At 32.9% G+C, this 24,756-nt stretch overlaps 1 protein-coding gene across 2 annotated transcripts in view; it reads right to left on the minus strand.

The window, feature by feature from the left end:
• Window positions 1-24,756, minus strand: part of CNTN5 (contactin 5) — a 1,363,702-nt gene that overhangs the window by 1,008,278 nt on the left and 330,668 nt on the right. For both annotated transcript variants that reach the window (XM_032358816.1, XM_032358817.1), the window contains one exon: window positions 16,201-16,336. The gene's annotated coding sequence lies outside the window, so the exon portion shown is untranslated. The remainder of the gene's footprint in view (window positions 1-16,200; window positions 16,337-24,756) is intronic.

Raw genomic sequence — 24,756 nt, forward strand, 5'->3', positions numbered from 1 at the left:
CCAAATAATTATTATATTCCTAAAAGTAAAATAAATAGCACAACAACCTAATTGAATTTGGGCCCTAGAATCTACCTGCTTCTTAAATGACATGAAAGGGACACAATTTGAAAATCTATAAAAGTTAATCTTTAAAATGACCAACTAATTTGTTTTAGATTACAGGTTAAAATTTCAGTGATTAACTATTTATTATTACAGCTTTGATTCACGTTTCCTATTCCTTATCTCTGCCTCCCACACCCCCAGCAACAGATGTCTCTGAACATCATTATAAGAAATGGTCTGTGGAAATCTACAAGTCAAATCACACTCATTAGGTAGTAATGCTTTTAAATATTTTTAAATTATGTAAAGTTTTATTTATTTGTAACAAGTAGAAAATTCCTTTCTTATATGTAATGTTATTTTTCAATGGTTTTCCTGATACTAAAAAACTTTCTTAAAATATGGTAAATATCAGATAATAAATACTTATCATAACTGGTTTATTTCAACATAAGTTAATAGCTTATTTATTAAATCAGAGTAAGGTGTTCTTCAATCAAAATTAAATACTAGGTCCCTGGATAACTCAGTCAGCTATGCATCTGCCTTCAGCTCAGGTTATGATTCCAAGGTCCTGGGATTGAGTCCCACATCGGAGCTCCCTGCTCAATGGAGAGTTTTCTTCCCCATCTACTTCTTCCTCTGCCTCTCCCCCGCTACTCATACTCTCTCTCTCCCTCTCATTCTCTCTCTCTCAAATAAACAAACAAACAAACAAATAAATAAATAAATATTTTTTAAAAAGATTTTATTTATTTATTTAACACAGAAATCACAAGTAGGCAGAGAGGAAGACAGAGAGAGAGGAGGAAGCAGGCTCCCCGCTGAGCAGAGAGCCTGACCCTGGGCTAGATCCCAGGACCCTGAGACCATGACCAGAGCAGAAGGCAGAGGCTTTAACCCACTGAGCGACCCAGGCGCCCCCATAAATAAAATCTTTAAAAAATTAAATACCATTTTTATTACTTTTATAATTTATAATTATAATCTGCACTACTGCAGCAATTTCCATTTGTATGCTAATTACACCAGGAATTTCCTTACTCCTTTTGTTCTTTCATAGTAATTTTCCATAGTTACGTTGTTTCATTTAAATTTTCTTAAATTGCAAAGGTAAGACACTGGACTTAGGATGTATTTCATAAAGTTCTCAATCTCTGGAATTTTTTCTGCTCAATAATTCAATAGAGACATTAATGATTTTCAAGACAAAGACGTTCTTAAGGACAATCTAAGCCTTCAGTTTTTCCTTCCTCTTTTCTCTCACTTTTTCAGTATTTGTAGATAAGATACTTCCCCTTTCACAAAGAGTACAAAGCTTGTGACTTGTAAGTAATAGTATAGCCCAGTAAATTCCATGGTGATCCAATATAATAGATATTCTGATTATTATGATTTTACAAGTCTGTGCCCTCAGACTATGGGTTCCCTCAATATGCTGTTTTGAAAAACAGAGTTGGGAATCACATTCATACTTTCTGATGACAAATGTCATGTCATTCCACCCTTCCAGACCACCTCTAAGTTTTAATGAATCAAAAAGTCAAACTATGAACCTAGTATAGAAAAAATATCAAATGTAATTATAAATTTCAACTATTTGGATTTTCATTCATTTTGTCTGAAAACAAATTCTAGATGTTCTGTTTTAGGAAAATTGTATTTTGTTTTGAAATATGCTTTTATATTTATTATAAATCAATATTCGGTGTTTTATTTATCACAAGTGTATTTAAGTTAAAATATCTGGGAGTTAAACTATTTCAGTTAGCTATGGGTATTCATTAGAATAAGAATCATTTCAAGAAGAAGCTTCTTCTCCAGTTATAATATGACATTGAATTTTTACTTCACCTATTGCTAAGTTTTTATTGATTTACAAAACGTATAACATGCACATATGATAATAAGGCCTTTTTTCAAACGCTTTACAAGGAACCAAGTATGTCAATCACCCAAACAATTAGACATGTTCAATAAATTATTATTTAACCAGTCAGGTCAAACTGGGAGAAATTTAGAGAAGCAGAAGTAAGCAAAAGAATGTTTTCTCAAAATACAGAAAATGTAAAGCCTGAAAATAATATTTCTAAGGAAGACATGTAATTATATTTTGTAGTTGTGAATAAATTCAATATAGATTTATAAAATCAGGGTATCATAGCATTTACAATTATTTACTTTCATGTAATTACTTACTTTACATAATTATTACTAGGATTTTTAATATTAATAATCATTGCTTAGAGAACAATCTCTTTGTACTTGCTCTTTTTGCTTTTCCTTTTCCCATAAATGCACTGATATTAGGTGTTTATTTCCACCAGACTATCATTCCACTTGCAAAAACTCTTGGCTCGGTAACAATGAAATCAACATAAATAAAATCAATACCAAGTTCTCATCTTAGCAGACCTAAGCAGGCTGTGCTATTGCTGTTCACTTCCTCTTTCTTCAAAGCTATTTTCACAAGGCATCTGAATCACCGACTTCTGTTTGTCCTTCAGTTTCTGTAGCTGCTCCTTCCCAGCCTTTTTTCCTATTTCTCCTCCTCTATAACCTACATTTTAGTCTATATTATTTTTCCTTTCCCTTTGTTCTTTTAAATTATTAGCATGAAACATCAGTGAAGACTCCAATTTTATATCTTTAGTCAGCTCTACTTTCTTAAACTCTAAACTCTTATGTCTAATGGCCCATTTTACATCTTTACTTGTATATTAAATAGGATTCCACATTTTCTGAAAATAAACTCCTAATCTTCCATACTTGAAACCTGCCATTTTCTCAATCTCCGTAAGAAGAAACTCCATCTTTCTGGTTACCTAGGCAAATCTCACCTTCCAGTTACAGAGGTACAAAACATTGGTGACATATATACTTTTTGTTTTCTTTCCTGTCATATTTAATCCATCAACAAACACCTAAAATGTAAATTAAATTATTACGTTTCTGAGTTCAGAATCCTCCAACATCTTCTCACCTCATAGAAAGTAAAAGCTGAATTCCTTACAATCTTCTTGTTGACTTATTTAATTTTTCTTTCCCACCAGATCTCTGATATTATTTTTTTTCTTCCCTCATCCTCACCAAACAACAACAATAGCAACAAAATAAAATTGAATAAAAAATGGCATAAATATTATTTTGTGTTAGAAGTCCTAAAAATCCAGAAGATGCAGGAAAAGCTCTCTGTAACCCCTGAACTACTTAAACTTATGTTGGAAAGGACAGCTTATAACAGGAAGAGAGCTATTAACAGAGACTCTCCTTTACCTAAGTAACTTAACTGCATTATATATATATATATATATATATATATATACATATATATATATATTTTTGTTTTGTTTTTTGTTTTTCCAAACATCTCTTTTCACCTTCTTGATAAAGAGTTTTCTCGCCTTTTGTCCTCAAGCCCCCTACCCCTCTCCTTAGGTATATAGGCTTCATCTTGCCTCAGTGTCTTTGGAATTTCATGTCTGTGTGATTTCCCTCTATGTAAGGCTACTAAATTTGATTTTCCACTGTTAATCTGTCTCATGTCCATTTGATTCTAAGTCCAGCTAGAAGGACCATAAGGCACAGGAAGATTTTCCTCCTGACAACAGCAAACACAAAAGGCAATTCAGTACAGGCAACTTTATAAAAGAAAAAAAAATGACATTCAGGTATACAACTGTCTGGTCAGATTCAATACAAAGATAAATTTTAGAAGACTTAGGATAAACATTTTCAAATTACTAAGATATATGTTATATAGTAGAATTTTTGTGTTATATCTTTGGAGACTTTTTGTTTTAATATTAGCATAATTTTTTTTTAAAGATTTTATTTATTTATTGACAGAGAGAGAGATCACCAATAGGCGGGGGAGGGGGGAAGCAGGCTCCCTACTGAGCAGAGAGCCTGATGTGGGGCTCAATCCCAGGACCCTGAGATCATGACCTGAGCTGAAGGCAGAGGTTTAACCCACTGAACTACCCAGATGTCCCAATAACACTATAAAATTAACATACTCTTGTACTAATGAAAGTTGAAGGGGCTATTACCAAAAGATATATAAACTGTATTACATTAATTCAATTTTCACAAACAAGTTCATGGATCTAATTTAAACTAAAATACATAACATGGCATATGATATTCTGAAGTATGAATACTATAGTTTAACAATTATTTCAAGTTTAATATTATATAGTAATTATTGAAATAATAAAGAAAGAAAAATTTGGTATAGTTTTAATTTTTGTTTTCTTTAATTTGACTTTATATAAGACACAGAAATAATTCTTTCCACTATACTTTAGGCATCTTTAAAAATATTTCTCACACATGTTCATCTTTATTCTTTGAAAATCCTCAAGTAGATTAAAATAGATATTTCTGAAAAAGGGTGTGACTTACTAATTTTACTGTAATATTTACAAACTAATTCAAATTTTATATGCATAATATGCATTTCAAAAGTTTCTTTTAAGATTATGTTTATCCTTATTTCTCATACTGCTAAGTGTTAAGAAAATATGAAGTGAAATGTCTTTTTTCAAGGGAAATTACAGAGAAAAATAATCAAAACTATATACTATAATTTCCCTCCCAACCCCAAGTGGTGTTAATAAATGTTCTGCTTTAAAATTGTTCTCCTTAAGTTTCTAAGTTCATTTAAATTTTAAAGCAGCAAAATAAAATAATTTAAATATTTAGTTATAACTTAAGACTTTGTGATTCTTATAAAAAATTGTACCCATAAGAACATGTCCCTTTGATTATTTTTGTTGTCTTTTGCTCTTATAACCTTTATTTCACAATATATGTAATAACCATGGAACATAAGACAAATTCTAAAATAAATATTAGTTAAGGTATTCCACAACAGTTTTATCCTGCTTAATATACTGCTGTGAGTCCATGTCATTCAAATAACTCACAAGAAAGTGAAGCATCTGTTAAAGAATTTCTTTTCACTATTTTATACCTAATAGCTAATTTGATATTTTTGGGTGAACCACTCTAGTGTTTGATGTATTAGATAAAACAACTTAATATGCTTGTTGAGTTTATTAGTGTGCACAGACACATCCCTCCAATAAATAGAAGCAGAGAATTAGTCTAAAAGAAACTTACTTTTATCATCCCAAGATTAAGCTTAGGGTAAAAAGTCTTGCACATTGACTGAAGAAACTTGTTGGCAGGATTCAGTGTATTTTCAGAAAATCTGACCATATTGTGACTATACCACAGTAGCAGATGATATTAATGTCCCAATCCATAAACCTTGATCCACCAACATTCACAGAAAACAGCTCCTGTGTTCATTGACATTTTCCCTCCAGGATCTGCATTGTATCACTTCTTCTCTGCCTCAGGTTTTCTCTAGCACTATAGGAGCTTTCTCAGCCAAAACAGGGAAACCCAAAATGGCGCCAGGATTTGATGCTCAGCCAAGTCAGTCAATACCCAACCAATGAGATCAATAAAGGACACATTTAACTAAGTTACTTATCTCTGTGGTGTGACAGTTCTGAGGCAGGTTCTATATGAAACCTCATGGCAAGTTGGTGCATGATGGAGTTCTAGCCACTTGTATCTCTAGACATACTCACAATAGCACATTTTCTTGACTTTTCTGACTTCCATGTCTTGCTTTCCTCATCTCTCTTGTGTTTCATGGGATGATCTCTTTGGTGAACTATCAACACCATAGTCTCCTTATCAGTGTAGGCTTAGATAATCCAAACAGAAATGACTTCTGGAAAATTATCTGGAAATAATTTTTAGCATATGCACTGTATATGTAACATGGCTACAGAGAACTTGTGTTTTGATAGGTAAGTGATTAAAGACTGTAGAATTTCCCAATTGTAGCAGGAGATCTGTGGCTAAAAATTGAGACTCTAGGACCAGATTACATGTATTTGAAACATCCTCAAATATTTATTCCTTAATCTCTTACTGCTTTGATTTACCTCAAGGATATCAATAATCTTGAATTAAAAAGTTGTTGTGAGAATCAATCACAGAATACCTTCTGATATTTAATTAGTGAATGATGAATTTTACCTATTGCTATTATTACAGGTTTTACTAATATGGTCAAAAAGGAGTTATTGAAACAGTTCTGATGCAATTAAACACAATTTCCAAAGGAAGTATTAGAAATGCAGTGACTATCCATTGTTGTTTTATATATATATATCCTTTGACTTTACTAACACTTAAGTTTGATAAAAATGAAGTCTACAACATCTATCCAAATCAGGAATACTGAAACAATGTGCATTGGAACTAAATTTATTTCTTTATTAAAAAAATGCTATTTATATAAATCTTTAAATTCAAAGATGATATTGGCAAGATGAAGTGTAACAACACAGGCAAACACATAAATAATTTTTCAGTGAAAATAATAGTTCCACACTGAAACTTAGAGTCATGATTTATTTTTTGGAATTAATGGTATTCTTCTTTTGTGTGTGTGTGTGAAATTTAGTTTTATGTTCTGATCCTTAAATTTTAGATCATCTTTCTACTTTGGAGCAAACTAAATATTTTCTTTTTTTTATTGCTGTGATATGTGTCTTATCTGGCACTTTCAGTTTTCAAGATTCTTGAGTTCTATCATTCATATAAAAGTTATTGAGCTCTCTCTTCTATTCTGCCTCCTTTCCTTTGTACTTCTTACACATAGTTTGAGTGAACACTGCATGCCTCCAAAGGCCAGAACCAGAAAGCAGAGTTGAAGCAAGGATTGTTTGTGCCTGGTAGAGGTACAAAGGTTGTGAATAAATGTACTGTAGCCAGAAATGGCACTGAGAATAGTTAAGATCTGTGCCATGTACTTTGGTTTGGTTAGACATTGATTTTACATAGGTACTTCACTCAGGATATGCTGATGCTGACCCTTCCTCCAGTTATACAGATAACTTCCACTAAAAGTTTTCTCATTCACAAGCACTTAAATGTAATTATCTTTGAGTGCTTTAGAAGAAAAAATAATTAGTATCCAAAAGCTCTGGATAAGTATTTCAAGGACTTTAAAACTTCTAGTACACTGTGAAATTGAGTTTTCCAGAAGGTAAAAAACTGGCTCAAGCAACAGCTTTTAATTATTTTCTTTATGTTGTCTTAAAATGGAACATGTCTAATAGATTTATGATAAAAGCTACCCATTAAATTGGAGGTGCAAATGGATACATTCAAATTTTAAATAATTTATGATTGCCTTAATCAGTAATTATAGGATACTGCTAAAATTCCTTATACCAGACCTGTTCAGTATAAATACGCAGGCCACAAATGCAAGCCACTTACATAATTTTAAAGAAAAAAGAAACAGGTAATGTTAATAATATATTTTATTTAAATAATATATTTAAAGTATCACTTAAGCATTTGATAAAAATAGAATTATTAATAGAATATTTTACTTTTATTCGTATTGAGTCTTGGATGTATTGTACAATACGATACAGATGTATTGTATTTTATTTTTACAACACATTTCAATTTAAACAAGCCCCATTTCAAATGATCTATAGTACATATGGCTAGTACTTACCTTTACTGGACAGCACAACAGTGGTTCAACCCACATCCCCAGGATTTTCTTGACACTATTCTCTCAGCTGTCTACTACTTTATGAATTACTTCTAAATTGCTTTGCATGTATAATTATTAGTCTGCTTCCTATAGGGTCTTCTGGCCAACACTGAAAGGCTGTCAATGCTCAGGTCATAGAATGGTCCTATATCTATTTCTAAATTCCCAACTATTGTCTCACATTCTATTTTTAATCTGTTAAAATTATAATAAATTATAGCATAAGAATTGTAATAAAACTTATTAGAATTTCTTTTAAAGATTCTTGCATGGGTGGATATGAGTGAGAATGTGAGAATTTCCAAGATCAAAGGACATGATTTTTTTATCACTCAAGGCCAGCATATACTGGCCTTTTAAATTTTTATTTCCCAGTTCTTGATTTCCATCTTGATAGTTTATACTTGTTAATAAAATGACACAGTACAGCAATGCACATGTGTATGAGAGAGGGAGAGAGACAGAGTATGTGTGCAAAGTTGATGAGCTGATGATCACTGTATTTTTACCTATAGCTTTGGGAGCAGAGCATTTTTTATCTTCTCTCCAAACAGATCATCATGAGGACAATAATGTGACAATCTGTTATCATTAATGTTGTTGAAGTGTTCGGAAGACATGAGAGAGGATTAAATGACCTGGAAAACTCAGTCTATGGAAAAGTCTATTGTTCTCATCTCTGTTATTTCCACTGCTATGCATCACTGAAATCTTAAAACAATATGATTTGCTATAGTGACATATAAACACAAAGGCCATTTTTCACCTTCTACTGTATCCCAAACAAATGTCAAAGATATTTTAATACTTTCTATCCCACATTAGCTTAATATTAAATATTTAAAATATTAAAATATTATGAAATATTTAGAATATAAGAGTGAAATGATTAAATATTTTAAAGAACTTACCTATATGAGAAACACAGATAGTATGAAGTATTTAATATAATATATTGTCTCTAGATTTAGTCTATGAGGCAGTGGTCAAGCTAATTCTGTGAATTTCCATCATTCCATAAAGAAGCAAAAAAAAAAAAAAAAAGAGTATTTGTAAGTACTATAAACAACCCCAAATCTTAAGCTTTTTCTTTGTTCTGAAACCTATTTATACCATCTTATATGTAAATTATTGCTCTCCAAGTCACCTAAATCATGTGTGGTCAAAAACTTTTTACTGAACATAATCTATTTCTTTCTATTCCCCATCTTCAACATGTGAGGCACAAATTAGGTAAGAGAAAAAAAAAAAAAGAAAAGAAAAGGTTGAAAAGTAAATGTACCAACTTTTCTAAAGTAGTATAAAAGAAAAAACAACTTTTTAAATAACCTTTGGAATCATGGTCTTAGAATAAAAGTTCTGGTGCCACTGTGCTCAATTATAGACAACTTATTATGTTTTCATACATGAACTAATCACTAAGGCATACAGAGATACCAGTTTCTAAGTTAATACAGCACAATAAAATGTATAGATATTTTAAACTTTATTTTCAACGGAAAAAAATGTTTCTGTACTAAGTGAAGTAGACAACTTATGCAATAATGTTCCATTTTTTGAAACCCAGCTACTGCCTCTTAAAGTTTACTAAGGCAGAATACTGTCACTTAAAAACCACTTACACTATAATCTTTATTGCTAATAGTCTAATTAGTTAACTCACCATACATTAGTTATAGGGATTTTCCACTTCCTTATTTTGACATATTAGGCCTAATGATCATTATTTGAAGATTACTTAACTTCTGTAAAGGCATGATCATCAACTTATCTAATTTGCATTTGAACTCTCTTTGAATCATAGTCTCCGTAGAAAAGTAAGAACAAAACTTAAATCTGAAAGAATAATTTGTAAATGAAATTAATTCCTCTGTGTAATATAAAAAATTTGTCTTTGTAATGATGGATATAGATAATATCCATGGATATAGATATAGATATCCATATATCCCTACATGGATATAGATTATATTCATCATTTCTTATGCTTTTTTATTCAAATATTAAACATATACTGTGTATAAAACTATATGGCATGTTCAGATTAGTATAAAATTGAAGTACCTAGCTTTAAAAAAACTACTGTATAGGAAATAAAAGCAGATGAACAAATGTGGATATCATCCAGTATGTGTCATGTGTCTTTCATTTTATCAAAAAGGATACTGACACATACCATAGAAATGGTTTAATTTGACCTTGATCTCAAACATGGAAAGAAGGGAAACTGGGTGTAATGGGCATGTGAGATAGGACTAATAATACAAACAGTGAAATTAGGGAAGGACAGTGAAAACATATTTATAGATAATGAGTAGCAAGAATGAGAAACAAATTTGCTTGTGAATAATAGTTGAATCAGTTGATCATTGCTGCAAAACAAACTATCTCCAAATTCAATGTTTTAAAACAATGATCATCTATTATCATGAATTTAATGTTAGACAGCTGAGGGTTTAATTAATTAAGGTTAGGCTTAGCTGGGATGATTCACCTGGGGTGGCTGTACTTTACATATCTCTTTTTCTCCTTTTTTCATGGTGATGGGAAAAGAGCAACAAAGTTAGTGGAAATATGCAATGTATCTGAAGTCCAAGGGCTAATGTACTATGAATTTTGCTTCATTCTATTGACCAAAGCAAGTCACATGGCTAAGCCCAAAGTCAAAGAGAAGGTAAATACACTTTATTCCTTTATTAAGAGTGGAAAGTTAAAAATCAATTACTACAGATATGAAGAGAGCTAAAGACAAAATAGCAATCTATCATGCTGTAAACGTGCAAAGTTATTCTACAGTACAACTGTAAAAATTATTATTTGCCAATATCAAAATCTGTTTCTACTTTACAAATAAAACAGAGTTATTGAAAGTTTGGATACCAAGATCTTTAATATGATCTTATTTTTTGTTTCTTTTGTTTGAATTGTAGCCACACCTGTCCTTTTGTTCATTCAAACTGTTTTTCTTGTTTAAAAAATATATTTATTTATATTAGTACCATTATTTCTTCCTAATGTTCAAAATTCTGCTTTGTAATTTTAACTTTGAAATCTAATGAGTTTTTTTGTTTATTTATTTTTCATGGCATGCTGAGAGACCTGATTTTATTTTTTCTTATGGGTATATCACATCACTTGTATACCAAATTTTATACCAAATTTTTATGAAGACATAGAACATTATCTGTGTTATTTCATTTCAGAGGTCTACCTCAGGAGTCCATGCTATACCACTAACACACTATCTTAATTATTTGTAAATTTGTAATTTAATTTACAAATAACTTGTAATTATTTTTAAAGTTACACCAAAATAAAACTAGTTGAGGATGGATTAAGACATTTTCTGAAATTAGTCTTCCCATCTATGAACATGACATATCTCTGATTTATAAATTTCTTTAGGGGTGTGTGTGTGTGTGTGTGTGTGTGTTTTGTTTCTATTTAGATATTCTCTTTATCTTTCTAGATTAGGTACAAAAAATAAAACCTGTGATATCTTAAGCAGAAAGGAATGTAGATATTAGGTGCTTATAAACTATTAGAAGATCTGAGAGAATGAATGTCAGGAAAGACCACTGCTAAGTCTTCAATTAACTGTGAGCTTTCAAACAGTTAGAAACTGTAGATAGCTGCCAGCAATGATCCTAGATTTTAGCACTGAGATACAGGATACTAAAGAAAGGATCTGGTGCCACTGTAGCTGGAAGGGCAATGATAGGACTTCTGATTCTCTTACATCTTTGACATCACATGTTTCCAGTTAAATGGCACTTAATCTTGAACCTTGGTAGCAAGTCTTCTGAGAAAGGTTCTTAGGCCCCCAGGCTCCCTAATGTATTGGAGAGGACAAGAATGGGGAAATAGTATTATGTGCCAACACAAAATTGAGCAGAGAATTATACAATTATTGTTTCAATTATAAATGGAAGATTCTTTTGTCTTCCATTTCTAATATTTGTGACAGATTATCACTTTTATCTGTTAACCTTATAGCACAGTAGCCCTGGGTGCAAATGTTATTATTAGATAAAAAGAAGCAGTGTCTATTTTTTTTTTTTTCTTGCCCCCATGGTCTTCCTCACTCCCTTCATCTCTCTTTCTTTACTTTCCTTTTCCTCCCTTTCCTTCCTCCTCTTTCCCTTCCTCCCTGATCTTTTTCCTTCCTCTTTTTTTCTCTCTTTGTTTCTTCATTCAACTTATAAGACCCTGTAAAGTTTTGTTCCACTCAGTGGTAAAATAGTATAGTACTCATTCTATCATAATAATGATCATTTTAAACACCTTTCAGAAACCAAACTCCAAAAAATGTGTAAGAAAGAAAGAAAGAAAGAGAAAGAAAAACAAACAAAAGAAAAGATAGAAGAATGTGGAAAGATAGATGATAGATAGACGATAGATGATAGATGATAGACAGACCTGCTTAATTTCAACCACTTGCACTCTTACAAAACAAGACATCATCCACTTTTTTAAAGCTTAAGGCAATTTGAGGTCCATAGCTATTAAGTCAAGTTCCTACAGCTAGCAAATTTACTGCAGAGATTCAATCCCGAGTCAGCCTTATTCCAGAGCCTGTAATCTTTCCATTTGTAAAAATCACTTCAACACATTCAGCAAATGTGACAAATTTTAGGGAATGTCTGTATCTCATTAATCAATGTCTGTCTGGGATTCACCCTGTATACTAGGCTTTGTACGGAGAGACCAACCGAGTTTCAGAATTTCACACATTACTGGTAGAGAAAGAGCTTCTCATATTTTGCAGGATAGATTTGAAGTGTTCAGGTGGCTGAGCACTCAGGCTAAGGGTTTCAATTGTTGGTATGTAAGCAAGATTAGACAGAAACTTTCTTATATTTGAAAACTGCTCCAGAAAAATCTTTTTGGTTTTGTTTTGTTTTCCACACTCAGTCTTCCTTAAAATTTAAAAGTATAGGAAATATGACATAGCCTAAATGTCAGCATTTTCTCTATTTCTGTTAATTCTCTCCAGTAAAAAAATATTCAATAAAAAGTTACTGTTTACTGGACAAGTATCATGTATGAGGTATTTTGCATATATTCACACAACTCAAAGTGTTTGAATGCTTAGAGTTTATGAATGCTTTGCATCCTGGTTGCAAAGGTTTATGCACTATAAAACAGGCAGTCTGGCATATTTTTACATCATCAAAATTTATTACTCTTTTTTCTTTCTTCTTGCTTTGGGAAAACCCAGCCTTTTTTTTTTTCATATTTTTAGGAATTCCAACTTGAAAAATAGTAATTCACTGTGTCTTCTATGAATATACTGATATTAAATATAAGCCCTTGATAGTCAACTCAAATCACCCCCTCCCACCTCTACCATTAGCAGGTAGAGAGAGATAATGTTATTTAAGACATTCATACAACTTCATATTATATAATATTTCATGCCAAGTGAGAAATTACTTAAGTCATTCTTTTTCAGTTCCCATATTAAAATATTTTTGTATACTTTATATAGCAAGTATTCCTATAAAAGATTTCAAAATAGTATCTTCTGAAAGACAAAAAACTACAAGTAGAGTATTTAATAGTTTACAAAATAAAATAGTATATAAAAATACTATTATTTATAAATGGCAAAAAACAGATGTTTATAACAAATACTTCAAAATAAAAATTTTATTATTGAATAACAATTTTGGAAGGAACTGTTCCATCTTCCTTATTTGCAATTAAAAATCTACATTCACATTGATTTTGACACACTAACCCTGAAGGACTATCCAGTTGTTTAAAAATTTCAAATATTCACCAAAAATAATCTCCATGGACTTTCCCCATTATTTTCAATTGTCAGTTCTGGATGCATAACATGTAGCAGTACTGTTAATATACACTATACACATGTAGCAACTAATATATATGAAAAGGTTGTTTTTTCCCCTTTCAAATTGTGATGTAATTGTCAAGACCATTATGATAAAAATTAAATTCCCATTTTTGAAAGTGAAAGAGCGTCCTACTATTATTATTAGCTGTAGTACTCTAGGATAGCATATATTGAGAGTAAGGAATAGAGATTTTTTAAAAATAGATGATCAGAATTCTGCCAATTCTGAAAATCTATAAACCTAGAGCCACTCAGACTCTTCTTTAATGGAATGAAGCTCTTTTGGAGCTAAGCCAATGCCTATTCGATAAAAGTTGTGTAAGTTATTGAGTGAAATACCTCATTCTCAGAGGTTAAACTCAGGACTGCTTTTAATATATGTTGCCTCTTATTATGGCAGGAATTTAGTTGATTATGTCAAGATAAAACTGTCAGTGTTTCCCCTGGATGTTTTTAGTAGTTGTAGAGACAGATGAGGCGCAAGTACATGAATAAAATGGGGCTTTATTTAAAGTGACACCATGAATCCACTCTCATCAGATTCATCAATTCTAATTCACTTAAGTCTTTTTGGAGTGCTCAGTTTGTCTCATTTGTTTCAATTGCTTCCTATTCTACCATTGTGCTTTTCAATTAGTTGGGCAGAGTAATAACAAAAGTGACTTAACAAGAGTGGACTGTGCTATGCCAAACCTGCAACCAAAGGTTCCCTGTACAGTTAAATAAGCTCTATATTGTCAACTTGAAACCTGGATTTATTAATAGCTTGACAAAAACTCTCCTCTCAAAAATTAATTAGAGTTCTGTTCAATTACTTGAATTTAATACAATTAAGCTGGTAATTGATAGAGCACACCAGTTCACAGGTGGGAAATACATTTACTCCATTCTATTTCCATCTGCTGATATGTCTACCATAAATCTAAATTGCATATCAATCATCCATCTGGAAGTGAGAATTAGACCCAAAATACTCTTACCTACAGCTGCTATGCTGTGTTCAGTTGTCTTTTTTTGAAAATGTTACAAGCACCACAAATAAATGGTTCCCAACATTACAAAATCTAATTAAAGTGTCTACATATAATTTATATCTGGTACTCAAGTTATCACCTAAGTAGGAAGTTAATATAGATTTGATTTGTTAAGACATTCTTGTGATTAAGAGTTAAGGATAAAATGCTTTATATACCTTCCAAAATGTGTCCATGTAATTTGTAAATAGAAAAAAAGGTGATTGTTTTAATTTTATTTTGTATATGTAACCTATTCTGAGATAATTCTTATTGTTACAAATAAAACTATGATGGCAAAATTTGGCTGAAAAATCTGCCTAATATTGGAATGTAGCAATGCACTAATTTATGGCAAACTATTCTTTACCCATGGTTTGGAGTTTCACTATCAGAGAATTTCTACCCACTTCTTTATCTTTTTTCTCCTCTTGTTTCCTAGTCTTTGGGAAAGTGTCAAATTCATGGTTGCTTTACTCCACAAAATTAATCTAAGGACACCTCATATTGTATGAGCCTTCAATAAGGGCCTTCAATAAAAAGGAAAGCTGATATGATTTAATAGAGTGAAAGAAAGACATTTCATATGTAAAATTTTCTGCAGTTACTTTCCAGAATTTGGGCCTGACTTGTAGAAAGTCCTGGCCAAACTGCTGACCCTTACTTTCTCCTTCAGAACTACCCCCAGATTCAGATTTGATCACTTTCTTTCTTTAACTCCAATTTTTAAGACTGAAGATACTGAAAACATAGAATAAACTGAGTAAAATACATTCTAATATTTTAAATCAATTAATTTAAACTAACCTAACAAATTAGAGGAGAGTTATATGGAAGCCTTAAGTTATGATATTGTCAATATTTATAAATAATTAGAATACAGAGGTAAATAATTCTATGTAAAATGAATTGATCTATTTGGTTGATTATCTAAAGATACATCACAGATATTATAGTTAAGCAGTACATGTTGGATTTAACTTAAGATGATCTATTGATGTCCACTTACTCATAAATATTAAACATGGCTCTGATCATGTATTCTAAAATATTTTAATGTATTAATTTTAAAAGACTCTTAGATCCAGGAAGATGCATTTATTATTTAATGATTTGAATAAGTATATAAGAATGTGGAGCTGCTGAGAAAACATTGTAGTAATCACTTTCATTCAAAAGATATCCTAAGAAAGTGGGGATGACTCAAACTCATTCTGCCATGACTTCCTGTTTATACAGGTTAAGCACTGTCTTCAAACTCATCATCAAAACAAACAAAATCTATTCATTAGCATAGTATATATTTGTTGAGAAAGAAATAGAGGAGGGTACATCAGAGGACTGATTATCTTTTTGTTTCAAACGATTTAACACAATCTTCATGTTCTTGCCATGCTCATATAAAACCATAAGTTTAATAAAGACAAAATATTTTACCACTTTTCATTAATATTATCTCCAGAATATTTGTAGAGTGTGTTTAAATGATACAATCAAGTTTTTTTTTTTCAATTTAAAGATAGAACACTTTCTGCTTTTCAGTATATAAAATATTGACTTTAATATATTATGCTAAGGAGTTTCATGAATGATACACACAGGTTTTATGTATTTTTTCCCTTTCAACTTTCTTTTCAACTGTAAATACAGATTAATAAAAAAATGAACTGTACCTGCTTTCTGAAAACAGGGTCCAAGTTATAAACTTCAAAAAAGAACTGATCTGTTAAGATATCCTTTTGCAGTAGTTATGCAAAAATGATGCTAGTAGATCTTGAGTGGCACTAAATAGCAATCCTTGAAGGTCACCTGTTAAGAAACAGGCTCTATTTAGTTATATAGGAAATGACTATATACTGTTATAGTGGTTAATGATATCAACACATAGATATAACACTTTAAACAATAGATATCTATTCTTTCCAGGCTTAATTTTCCTCTATAATTTATATTTTATAATAAACAGAGATGAACATCACTTTAATCCAATTTTCATGGGTTTTAATAGGTTAAAACATTCAACACATAATACACACAGGACGCCAATAAGCAAGCAATGAAGTTAAACTACACATCAGAGCAGACAGTCTTAACATTTCCTCCAAAAACAGAGGAATACACATTCTTCTTATGAATTCCTGGAACTTTTTTTAAGAATAGAAATAGGCCCCCATGTTGCATCACCACTTCCTCATATCAGGGAGATCATATGATAGTTGTCTTTCTCTGCTTGACTTATTTCGCTAAGCATGATACGCTCTAGTTCCATCCATGTTGTCGCAAATGGCAAGATTTCATGTCTTTTGATGGCTGCATAGTATTCCATTGTGTGTATATACCACATCTTCTTGATCCATTCATCTGTTGATGGACATCTAGGTTCTTTCCATAGTTTGGCTATTGTGGACATTGCTGCTATAAACATTCGGGTGCATGTGCTCCTTTGGATCACTACGTTTGTATTCTTAGGGGGGCTTAAGTGGGTAGGAGAAGAATCAATGAAACAAGATGGGATTGGGAGGGAGACAAACCATAAGTGACTCTTGATCTCACAAAACAAACTGAGGGTTGCTGGGGGGAGGGGGTTTGGGAGAAGGGGGTGGGATTATGGACATTGGGGAGGGTATGTGCTTTGGTGAGTGCTGTGAAGTGTGTAAACCTGGTGATTCACAGACCTGTACCCCTGGGGATAAAAATAGATGTTTATAAAAAATAAGAAATTAATTAAAAAAATAAAAAAATAAAAAAATAAAAAAAAATGCTATTTGTCACCAAAAAAAAAAAAAAAAAAAAAAAGAATAGAAATAGGCTGGGCACCTAGATAGCTCAATAGGTTAAGTGCCTGAGCTCAGGTCATGATCCCAGGATAAAGCCCCGCATCAGGCTCCCTGCTCCGCAGAGAGCCTGCTTCTCCTTCTCCCTCTATCTGCCTCTCCACCTACTTGTGCGCTCTCTCTGTCAAATAAATAAACAAAATCTTAAGAAAATTTAAAAAAATAGAAATAGGTTAGACAACATTAGACAATAACTTTAAGAGTATTAGAATCATACCAAGTAATTTTTCTGACCATGGTGGTATGAAAATCAAAATCAAATACAAGATGAAAACTGGAAATTCATGAATACAAGGAGATTAAGCAACATGGTCCTGGACAGCAAGTAGGTTAAAGAAGAAATCAAATAAGAAAAAAAAATCTTAAGATAAATAAAAATGGAAATGCAACATATTAGAATTTATGGGATGCAATAAAAGCAATTCTAAGAGGGAAGTGCATAGCAAAAAAAAAAAAAAAAGGAAGAAAAGAAAAAACAAAAAGAGAAAAAGATAAGAAAGAAAATAATAAAAAAAAATAAAAAACTGAATTAAGGAAAAAGGAAGATTTTAAATAACCAATCTAACTTTACCTTCAAGGAACTAGTAAAGGAACAAACTAAATCCAAAGTTAATCGAAGAGCAACTCTTCAATTAATTAAAGAGAAACAGAGTCAAAAAGTGGTTGTCAGGGGCTAGAGGATGGGAGATATAAGGAGACATTTGTCAAAAAGTATACACTTTTAACTATAAGATAAAAAAAAATTTGAGGATCTAAAGTAAAACACAGTGACTACTGTTGATAACACTACTGTATAATTGAAATTTTCCGAGACAGTAAAGTTCAAATATTCTCACAATAAATAAATAAATAAATAAATAAATAAATGAATGTTAACTAGATGGGAGAACTCTTTCATGATATATCTGTACATCAAATAATCACAGTGCATTTAATATCTTACAATTTTTAATGTCAATTATAATTCAAGAAAGCTGAAATAGGTTGGTAGAGCTAAACTAGTGGCATAGCAGGAGGACCCTAGGCTTGCCTCAAACCTCAAACAGAGACAGATAACTTATCAAATCATTCTGAATATCTATGAAATTGCCCTGAGGACTGACGGAACAACCTGCACAACTAGAGGGAGAAAAAAGCCACATCAAGTAAGGTAGGAAGTAGAGAGATGTGGTTTGGGGGAGAAATGGTTCATAGGTGTTGTGGAAGTGAGAGAGCCCTGGCCATAGACAGAGGGAAAAGAGAGAAAGGAGTGCACAGGAATATGCACAAGGGATACACTTCAACAAAGCCATTGACTGGGAAAATGTGAGGGAATGATTTTTGTGAGTTTTTGGAATCAGTGGGTCTCAAAGACTGGAGTTTCTTTTTCTTCTTCTTCTTCTTCTTCCTCTTTTGTTTGTTTGTCTAAGATTGTATTTATTATTTGACAGAGAGAGAGAGTGTGAGCACAGGCAGGGGGAGTGGCAGGCAGAGGGAAAGGAAGAAGCAGGACATGGGGTTCAATCCCAGAACCCTGGGATCACGACCTGTGCTGAAGGCAGATGTTTAACTGACTGAGCCACCCAGACACCACAAGACTGGAGTTTTAGAGGTCAATGGGCTTTGCTGGAATAGAACCCTTAGGGTGCTGCCCTACTCCTGGACAGAAAGCAGACAAGTAATCCTGGGACAGATGATGCAGTCTGAGGATTGCCTAGAGCACACGATGGAGGGTGGCGATGGAGATGGGCTCAGGGTTATTGTTCCTGCTTCTTGGAGTACATCTGTGAGAGGTAGAATTGACTTTCTTGGAACAAAGGAGCTGGTGAGCACCATTTCACTCCCCCCTCCCTCTTAGCATAGATGCAAATACACTTGCTAGGGGTGGCTAACTTGGACACTGGCTATTTAACCTGCTTTATTCCAAATCCCATTCCCCAGCACTCTGGTGTAACCACCCCACTGGATCAAACTTCATCAGTCCCAGTGAGGCAAGACCCTCTTCCAGAAAATGAGTGCAGGTCTTTGGCACACTGGGTCCTTAAGGTTTATAGTTTTAAAAGTCAGCAGTCTTGCCTGGGATACAGCCCAAAGTGTACTGTGCTGCTCTAGGAAGGTAAGCAACCTGGAGACAGACTGTGTAAAAAGAGCAATCTGAAAAATGCCTAGGACACATGAAAGGCAATTATTCACTCTGGGAGACTTCCCTGAGAGCAGAAAGAATGAACTCCACTCTCCGGAAACAAATGAACTGAATCGTGGCATCCCTCTCTCAGCCCTCAGCATAAACCAATGTCAGTAAACAGCAGAGTGCCAACACTGGCTGCCTAACCAGCTTACACTAAGTTCTATTCCCTTGTGTTCCTCTGGTACTGCTTATCTCAGGCAGGTGTGCCTAAGGACCAGTGCAGCAGGCTCCTTGCACAGAAGACCAGCATGAACCCCCACATGTATCACATCTATTGCTCATACAGTTCTGCAAAGCTTCAGTTCTAGTGGAAATAGCATCAGGTCTCATTTAACAAGCAGACCAGAGCATAGACAATGAAAACTCACCACACTCTGATCAAGGTCTAAACATTGTCCAATTGCTATAGATGACTGACCTGAGGGATAGACAGTTAAAACACAGCGGCCGAGTACACACAGCGAACACCAGAGACCCTTCCTGGTGTGCCAGACCCTGAACAGAATATGGCCTCTTCTTCATAAAGACATTGCTCAGAGGAGTAGGAAACATAACAGGTTTTTCTAACACAGAGAAGAAGACAGAGAACTAGACAAAATACCAAGATGGAGTAATTCATCCCGAAAGAAAAATAAGCAAAGTTCATGGCAAGAGATCTAATTGAAACAGATAAAAACAATATGCCTGATGCAGAATTTAAAGCAACATCATAAGGATATACACTGGGCTTGAGAAGAGCATGGAAGACATCAGGAACACCCTTACCACAGAGAGAAAAGAGCTAAAAAAAACCCAAACAAACAGTAAGGCTGAAATGAAAAATGCAATATCTGAGATTCCAAACTGATAGGATGTTACAACCACAAGGGTGGAAGAAGCAGAAGAATGAATGAGTGATATAGAAGATAGATTTATGAAAAATAATGGAACTGAACAAAAGAAAGAACGATACTTGCAAGCGTAGACTTAGGGAACTCCGTGACTCCAGCAAACGTAATAAAATTTGTATCACAAGACTCTCAGAAGATGAAGCAAGAAAAAGAGGGAAGGTTTATTTGAGGAAAGAATCACTAAAAACTTCCTAATCTGGGGAAGGAAACAAACATCCAGATCCAGAAAACACAAAGAACTCTCATCAAAATGAACAAAAGCAGGTTAACCCCAAGCCATGTTATAGTTAAATTCGCAAAATATAGTAATAAAGAAAAAAAATCTAAAAGGAGCAATACAAAGGAAGTCCCTTACTGACAAGGGACTACCCACAGGGTTAGCAGTAGATGTCTCCACAGAAAACTTGGCAAGCTAAAAGACAGCAAATCTATAGACAAGAATACTCTATCCAGCAAGGCCATCATTCAGAACAGAAAGAGAAATAGAGTTCCCAAGAACAAAAACTAAAGTAGTTTGTAAACAGTAGACCTTATCAATGAAACCAGGAGCTAGTTCTTTGAAAAAAATTAACTGATAAACCCCTACCCAGACTTATTAAAAAGAGAAGAGTAAGTACCTAAATAAATAAAATAACAAATAAGAGAGGAGAAATGACAATACAGAAATACAAAGGAATATAAGAGTGTATTATGAAAAACTATATGCCAATAAATTGGACAACCTGGAAGAAATGAATAAATTCCTAGACATATAATCTACTAAAATTGAAACTGGAAGATATAGATAACTTGAACAAACTGATAACCAGCAAAGAAATTATCAGTAATAAAATATATCCCAGCAAACAAAAGTCCAGGGCCAAACTGCTTCCCAGGTAAATTCTACCAAAAATTTAAAGAAGAGTTAATACTCATATTTCTCAAACTTCCAAAAATTAGAAATGGAAGGAACATTTCCAAGCTCACCCTATGAAGTAAGCATTACCATGATTCCAAAACCAAAGACTCCACTAAAAATGAGAACTACAGGCCAATATTTCTAATGAACATGTATGTAAAAATTTTCAACGAAATACTAGCAAATCAAATCCAAAAGTACATTAAAAGAAGCATTCACCACAGTCAAGTGGGATTTATTCCTGGGCTAAAAGGTAGTTCCATATTTGCAAATAAATCAACATGATACACCATATTAATAAAAATAGGATAAAAACCATATGATCCTCTGAAGAGATGAAGAAAAAGCCTTTGACAAAGTACAACATCCCTTCATGAAAAAAAACCTCAACAAAGCAAGGATAGAGGGAACATCCCAAATATCATAATGGTCATATATAAAAACCCACAACTAATATAATTCTTAATGGGAAAAAACAAACAAACCAGCAAACTTCCTCTCTAGTCAGGAAGAATGAGGGGTGTACATTCTAATCACTGTTATTTAACATAGTACTCACTCAGACAACAAAAAGAAATAGAAGGCTTCCAAATCAACAAAGAAGTCAAACATTCACTATTTGCAGATGACATTATGCCCCATATAGAAAACCCAAAGTTTCCACCAAAGAATTGCTAGACCTGAAAATGAGTTCAGTAAAGTTGCAAGATATAAATCAGTGTACAGAAATCTGTGACATTGCCATACACCAATAATGAAGCAGCACAAAGAGAAATCAAAGGATTATTCCCATCTATGATCACACCAAAAACTGTTAGACACCTAGGAATAAACCTAACCAAAGAGGTAAAAGATCTGTACTCTGAAAACTATAAAACACTGATGAAAGAAATTAAAGATAAGAGAAAGAAATGGAAAGATATTACATGCTCATGGATTAGAAGAACAAATATTGTTAAAATGTATATACTACCCAAAGCTATCTACATATTTGTTTATTTTTTTAAAGATTTTATTTATTTATTTGACAGAGAGAGAAAGAGAGCACACACAAGCAGGGGGAACAGCAGAGGGAGAGGGAGAAGCAGCCTCCCTGCTGAGCAAGGAGCCTGATACAGAACTCGATCCCAGGACTCTGGGATCATGACCTGAGCCAAAAGCAGAGGCTTAACCATCTGAGCCACCCAGGCGCCCTGCATCTACATATTTAGTGTAATCCCTGTCAAAATATCACTAGCATTTTTCACAGAGTTGGGGTAAACAACCCTACAATTTGTTTAGAAACACAAAAGACCCTGAATACCCAAAGGTGCCTTGAAAAAGGAAAGCAAAGCTGGAGGCATCACAATTCTGGACTTCAAGGTATATTACAAACCTGTAGTGATCGAGACAGTATGGTACTGCACAAGCATAGACATAGATCAATAGAACAAAATAGAAAATAGAAAGCCCAGAAATAAAGCCATAACTATATAGTCAATTAATCTTTGACAAAGCAGAAAATAATATCCAGTGGAAAAATGACAGTCTCTTCAACAAATGGTGCTGGGAAAACTGGACAGCAATATGCAAAAGAATGAAACTGGACCACTTTCTAACACCGTATACAAAATAAATTCAAAATGAATGAAAGACACAAGTGTGAGATAGGAAACCATAAAAATCCTAAAAAAGAACACAAGTAGTAACCTCTTGAACATCAGCCATAGGAACTTCTTACTAGATACGGCCCTGAGGCAGGGGAAACAAAAGCAAAAGTAAACCATTGGGACTTCATCAAAATAAAAAGCTTCTGCACAGTGAAGGAAACAATCATCAAAACTAAAAAGTTACCCAATGAAGAAGATATTTGTAAATGACAGATCTGATAGAAGGTTTGTATCCAAAATATTTAAGAACTTATAAAACTCAACATGTAAAAAAGAAATAATCCAGTTAAAAAATGGATAGAAAACATGAACAGATATTTCTAAAAAGTAGACATATAGACATATAAAAAGATGCTGGACATCACTCAACTTCAGGGAAATACAAATCAAAACCATAATGAGATAGCATCTCATACCTATCAGAATGGATAAAATGAAAAAAAAAAAAAAAAAAAACACAAGAAGTATGTGTTGGTAAGAATGTAATGAAGAGGGAACCCTCATGCACTGTTGGTGGGAATGCAGACTGGTGCAGCCACTCTGAAAAACAGCATGAAGTTTCCTTAAAAAGTCAAAAGCACTACTCTATGATCTGGCAATTACCCTATTAAGTATTTACTCAAATAATACAAAAATAGTGCTTTTCTAAGGGATTCATATACCCTGATGTTTTTAGCAGTATTATAAAATATCCATTATATAAATCCATTATAAAATATCCATGGACTGATGAATGGATAAAGAAGATGTGGTTTATATATAATGGAATATTACTCAGCTATAACAGAAGAATGAAATCTTGCCATTTGCAATGACATGGGTGAAACTAGGGAGAAGTATGCTAAGCAAAATAAGTCAATCAGAGAAAGACAATACTGTTATTATTTCACTCATATGTGGAATTTAAGATTTTTTTTTTAAGAATAAAAAAGATGGATGCCTGAGTGGCTCACTGGGTTAAGTGTTTGCCTTTGACTCAGGTCCAGAGTCCTGGGATAGAGCCCCACATTGGGCTCCTTGCTCAGTGGGAAGCCTGCTTCTGCTTCTGCCTGCTACTCCAACTGCTTGTGCTCTCTCTCTCTCTGACAAATAAATAAATAAATAAAATCTTTAAAAAGAGAGAGAGAGGCAAGCCAGGAAACAGACTCTTAACTATAGAGAACAGACTGAAGCTCAGTGGGAGGGATGTGGGTAGGGAATGGACTAAATGGATTATTGGTTAAGGAGGGTACTCATATTGATGAACACTGGGTGCTATATATAAGTGTTGAATCGCTAAACTTTACCCCTGAAACTAATATTTCACTGTATGTTGGCAAGATGAAATTTAAATAAAAAAACTTTTTAAAAGGCTGAAATAAAAGAAAAAACAGTTAACACATTAACTTATACCTATATTTCAGGTTTTTTAGAAGTTTTTTTTATAATAATTATATACCATACCTAACATTTACAATGTTAAATTATCTTTATTATTTCCTTGATTTAAGAAATTTGCAATATGTATTGGTTATTTAAATCTTATAAGTGACTTACATTTTAAACATATTTGAAAATTATATAAGTACACTTTGTTTGGTTACCTGCAAGGAATTTACATGTATGAGGTCATCCATGTTCTTTTTATTTCTAATGAAGTTCACTGTTCCAATGAAATTTTCTACTCAGTGAAAATTGTATTTTCCTAAGTTTACTCTTTGATAGATTTATGAATGTGCCCACATCAAAACCAGAGCAAAGCTACCCATATATATAATATACTTTATTTCAAATAACTAAACTGGAATATAA

Source organism: Mustela erminea, chromosome 9 (genome assembly GCF_009829155.1).
Source record: "Mustela erminea isolate mMusErm1 chromosome 9, mMusErm1.Pri, whole genome shotgun sequence".
Lineage (NCBI taxonomy): Eukaryota > Metazoa > Chordata > Mammalia > Carnivora > Mustelidae > Mustela > Mustela erminea.